Source organism: Sorghum bicolor, chromosome 10, assembly GCF_000003195.3.
Source record: "Sorghum bicolor cultivar BTx623 chromosome 10, Sorghum_bicolor_NCBIv3, whole genome shotgun sequence".
Taxonomy (NCBI): Eukaryota; Viridiplantae; Streptophyta; class Magnoliopsida; order Poales; family Poaceae; genus Sorghum; species Sorghum bicolor.
Window position 1 is genome coordinate 49,371,206 of NC_012879.2, and position 6,000 is coordinate 49,377,205.

The following is a 6,000-nucleotide window of genomic DNA, read 5'->3' on the forward strand; positions in this document are numbered from 1 at the left end:
ATAGTATTCCCAACTTCATCATATACATAACCAATAGTGTTTCACAGTACTTACTACAAGGACGAAGCTGAAATCAAGTGCTTATTATCCAGAAGCGATAACGATTCAAATCGATTACTAACCAGCTAGTGATTTTATTCCCCACACAAACTACACTCACGAATCAAGTGAGCTATAGGTCACCGTCTACATTATCTAGGACCAAATCATGGGTTCGATAGGCACCACCATACCCGTGGACTGTTCCGGCGACCGAGGTATCTAAGGCATACCAAGGTTGCACGCCGCGCCCTCGTTAGTCTTCTAAACCATCACCAATACAGTGCGTACAACAGATCGATTCCCTGCCCGAATAGCATTCCGGCTTCACAGTCGGAATGACTTATCCTTCCAGTTAAGTGTGGAGCATACATTCAATATGACAAGAGGGCCGTCAATGACCAGTCCTTAATCGACACATAGAGAACCACTATGGTCCAACGTCCCCCATAAAGCTCTACCCGGTCTCAACTTACTTTCTCACACTTGGTTATTTCTCCATGATATCAAGCATACTAACCCTTTTGGTATCCACCTATATCTCACAGGTGATAGGAAATCACTCGACTTCTATCATACTAAGCAAGCTAAGCAATGACTCCGAGCCTATACTACATAGGACAAGGTGAGTAGACAGGTGGCATTCCAAAGAATAGTAATGCATCAACGATATCAAGCAACTCCTATATATATATATATATATATATATATATATATATATATATATATATATATATATAGGACGCGGGAAATTCCTTTGTACACGTACGTGTAGTTACTCTCATCTTCAATAAACTACATTATGTATGTATTCATACTTGTTTATCAGTTTGAGTATGTTTATATACTCATATTAAGATACTCTAGATCTTACCACGCGAAAATTTTTCAAAAAAATTATATTTTAACTATATTACTAAAATGCCACTACTATATTATATACAATAAGTATAACCATATACTCTATGTATGTATGCATACTTAACATACATATCACTCTAGATGGTCTAGTATGATCATATACTTTGTCTATATACATTTCGTCCGGTCATATACACCTTAAATCTAGAGATACATAGATGAGAGTAACTACACGCGCGTGTAAAAGAAACGCGTCCATATATATATATATATATATATATATATATATATATATATATATATATATATTACCGAAAATTAGGGAGACATAGAATGCTTCAAGGCTTGCCTTTCTCAAAGGAACTAGGACGATGATCCGGGCACTCTTGTAGCTCTTCTCCCTGCTCGTCCCCTTCGTGGACTTCCTGCACTTGAGTCTCCTCCTACTCCTTGGGCTCGGTCACTTTTCATTCTCCTGCGAGCCTGTATAATGCGTATGCTTAAGTGAGCGGAGGTGCAGGATGCTCAAGGTGCATTATCATGGAAGTGATTACAAGATGGTCATGATATGCTATTTATCTCGTCTCCCATAGAGAAGAGCCATGACACATAGAATCACAATACTACTTGTACTAGCTAGTCAACGTCATTCAAGAACATGTAGCCTAGACATAAATTACCTATTGCACATCTTTCTACCACTTACTAAGACAACCAGCATACAATGAGATGCTTCAAAGATACACCAAACAACTCAATCATATTTAAGTTCGTACATAATATTTATTTATTTATTTATTAACTACTAAACCTACAACAACAATACATATTCATGTGACTTAATAAAGTCCATAAAAATTACAGATTTCATACATTTTTTAAATACTCAGTAACATAAAAAAGCCCTACAAAAATTTACAGAATAATTGCATGTACAAATTATTTATTAAAAATCATAAACCATTATCATACAAGCATTTAATTCACCAGTAATTATTTTATACAGCTAATATTCATTCCCACATTTTTCACAGAGATTACATAACCATACAAACCTACCAAAACAAGAATCACATTTTTGTGACTCATATTTTATTTTCTACACATTTCCTATGAAATCAGCATTTTCATGGATTAAATAGATCTACACAGAAAAGATATTCAAACATCACATGCAAGTACATCAAACTGTAGATCTACATTTTTAGAGCACAACAATTTGTTTCACCATTTTTGGAGCCCTGGAACTCAAGTTATGATTTTCCAAAGGATTAGAAACATTTTTGGAAATCATTTCTGAAATTATTTTTCAAATCTAGCGCTGGAAAATGCTAAGGACACCCAGATTTGCACCCAAACAAACCCCCCTAAACTGACAGTGGGTCAGTGACCCCACCTGTCATCGGAACAGAGAAGGGGAGACGCTCCGGCGAGCGGACCTCGCTGACGGCGAGGTCTCCGACCACGAGGTTGGCACTGGCGTGCTCCCCGCAACGAGGCGCATCCACTGGTACCCTTGGCTCAGTCAAGGACGACCAGAGACGCCTCGCTGGCATGCATGGTGGCATGGCGGCACTACTCACCGTGGCTAGGCCGCTCCGACGGGGTAGAGGGCTTGCTGAGGGCCGCTCGAGTTTCGGACTACCCTAGTGTCGATGCGTGTGAAAACTAGAGAGAAGAGGAAGAGAAAAGGGGGTGCTCGCGAGGCGGAGCACTCCGGTGAAGTTCGAAGAACTCTGGCGAGACATTGTGGCCGCACGGTGGCTTACCATGGTGTTTGAGCGTGCGCAGGGGCTTACCGAGGCGGAGACGAGGCTCGGGGTGCGTTCGGTGATGAGCTTAGGTGAGAGGATCGGTCGGCGGCGAGCTCCGAAGGTCCACTGGCAATGGCGCCACGGTGGCACTTCAAGCTGTGATTGTTGCTGCGGTTGCGAGCAAAGGAGGGGGAGGGAGGGGGCAATGCGGCGCCTTGGGCGCAGGGTGGCATCCCAACCGGGTTATACCAATCGAAGGGGGACGGCCGCGCCCACGTCGTCGACGTACGGCCGCCACATGGCCGGCGCTGGCTGGGTGAGGCGGGTGCCGCGCGGGGAAGGGTACGACGTGGGTAGGCTGGGCCGCTTCCAAGCTAGGCCGAGAAGGGAGGGAGGTCGGCCCACTTTAGGTTTGCCCCTTTCTTTTTTTTGAATTTATTTTCTCAAATGACTTTCAATGCCCTTTTTGAGTATTTTAATAGCATTTTTAAGAGGTACCCAAAAAATAAAAGTTGTTCAAAATAAAATTCTCTATCCCTTTGCTTTAAGGTGTCAACCCAAGAATCCAAATGGATTTTGAATTACAAATTAAAGCTAGTTCTAGGTTTAAATAAATTTATTTTGGGAAAACTTTGAGATAAAATTCAAATCCCTCAAATCTAGTGCTCCAAAAATGCTACTTAATATTTCTCAATTTAATTTAAGCATGTGACAAATTAATCTTGGCATCACAAACATTTCTTAGCATAACATGGTGATTATCATAATTTAATTCATAGGCAAGTATGCACATAAAATTACATCACATTTGAAATGCACATGGAATGAAATGCTCATGCTTATGGGGACGCCCATGCTAGTTTTATGAAGCCCTAATGCATGCTTAACACTAGGGTATTACAGACAGAACCTGTTGTGATGGTCGCGATGGTGCCCCGCAGCAGGCTCTTCGCTGCCGATGGATGGTCTGATGGCCGACCAAGCCATGTCTGGCCTCAGTGACGCAGCGCCCACGTCGAGCGAGGACGCCGCCCTGTCTCAGCCATCAGTGCCACTCTCGGCGCTGCTAACGCCTCCTCGCGAGAGTCAACTCGACGTCACGTGTGGGGATGAGGCGCCGGTGCCGCTCGAGGCCGTTCGGAGACTTATAAGGTTTCTTGACGAGGTGCGAGACGAGCGGGAGCCACCCCTAATCGCCTTCCCACCTTGGCAGAGGACACCTGTTAGGAGGCCCCCGCCTATCCGGCCCTGGAGCAGTCAGATTGTCGCCTAGCCGTTGGCGCACATTCCGGCCTCCAAGCGAGGCGAGGTTCTCCTAAACAAGCGACTAGGGATCGCTCCATCGACCGCACCGGTTTCGCTCGCGCCAAGAGGGATACTCGACGCCCTGCGTTCTGGAACCTTGTCGTCCAACAAGGTGGAGGGCCTAGATGCGTTGTTTCCAGCGTTCAACGGGTGCGCGTGCGAGCTCTTCCGGGAGGACTCATAGGATGCAAAGTCGAGCGCATTTTGGTTGATCAATTTATGTAATATCGGTTCATAAACTCTTTGCTAGGTTGGTCTAGCTATTGACCACTTAGGGTGCTTGTTGTGCGTTAGTTGTATTGTAATCTATTTCTTCATAATACAATGATACGTAGATCTCCTGCGCATTCAAGAAAAAAAGAGACCTTGACTTCTATTTTTTTAGCGTAAGTTTTATCTTATTGTCTCTATAAATCATTTCGTACTCAAAGAATAAATTTTTAGAACCTGACCCTTAAATGAACTGTCTCTATAAATGAGCAACGAAATAAAGTCCAATAAAGTTAGGGGTGTTTAGTTGTAGGGACTAAAGTTTAATAGGTGTCACATCGGATGATGTTACATGAGATAGTCCATGGGGTATTTGATACGGGCCTTGTTTAGTTCCCAAAAAAATTTATAAAATTTTTAGATTCCCCGCCACTTCGAATCTTTAGATGTATGCATGGAGTATTAAATATAGACGAAAATAAAAACTAATTGCATAGTTTAGTCGGAATTGACGAGACGAATCTTTTGAGCCTAGTTAGTCTATGATTGGACAATATTTGTCAAATACAAACGAAAGTGCTACAGTGTTGATTTCCTAAAAAATTTTAGAACTAAACAAGGCCTAGAAAAACAAATTACAGATACCGTCAGTACTCTGCGAGACGAATTTATTAAACCTAATTAATCCATCATTAGCATATATATTACTGAAGCAATTTGTATCTTATCATGGACAGTTTAATAGGTGTCACATCAGATGATGTTACATGGGATAGTCCATGGGGTATTTGGATACTAATAGAAAAACAAAATTACAGATACCGCCAGTAATCCGCGAGACGAATTTATTAAACCTAATTAATCCATCATTACCATATATATTACTGAAGCAATTGTGTCTTATCATGGACTAATTATACTTAAAAATCATCTCGCAAATTAGTCTCTAATTGTATTTTTAGTTTCGTAAATAATCTATATTTAATATTTTATATATGTATCTAAATATCCGATGTAGTATGGACAAAATTTCAACAGCAGTAACCAATCAGACGCTAGTTGAGGAACCAATCTTTCCCTGACTCTCTGAATCCACGGCAAGTGCACATCCCATCGGCGAGTGCGCACAATGCAAGGAAGCATCACACAGATTGCGAGAAGGCAGCTTGTGGCCCACTAGCCGAGCAATGCGTGCATTGGTGGAGGCCTGTCGGATGAGTATGGTGCACGGAGTGGAGACAACGGCGAGCTAGGGCAAGAAGTCGGCTGCGGGTATTATATTTGTTTTCATATTTCTGATTAGATTTAAATTCGAATACGAATAATATCAATTATATCGGATAAGATAGGATTGGATGTCGACATCATGAATATATGATTTAAGTAATCGGATACGGATACAATATCGAATGTTGAATATTCGGACTCGGATACAGACATATCTGAACCCCTCTAAATAAATTCGGTCTCAAATACGATCGGAAAATATCCATACCATTTTCATCCCTAGCTGCAGGTATTGAATGGTATGGGCTAAGAGCAGGTATACTAATGAGTGTCTAGGTAAACTAATCTGATATGGAGGAGAGAAGAGAGGAGAGAGATGATAGCTTGGCTCTTGTGCAAACAACAAGCTGGACACGAATGCATAGGCAGTGATAGGCCCAAATAGCAAGTATTGTGAAGAGGAATAGGTTAGAGACAAGTATGAGACAACTACTGTATAACTTGACTCTCATCACTTGGCTTATAGTGAAGCCCTTGGCTCTATTATTAACCTTGCTCTAAGTAAGAAGTGACGGATCTTGCGAATAGGCATGTAGGTGGGGGG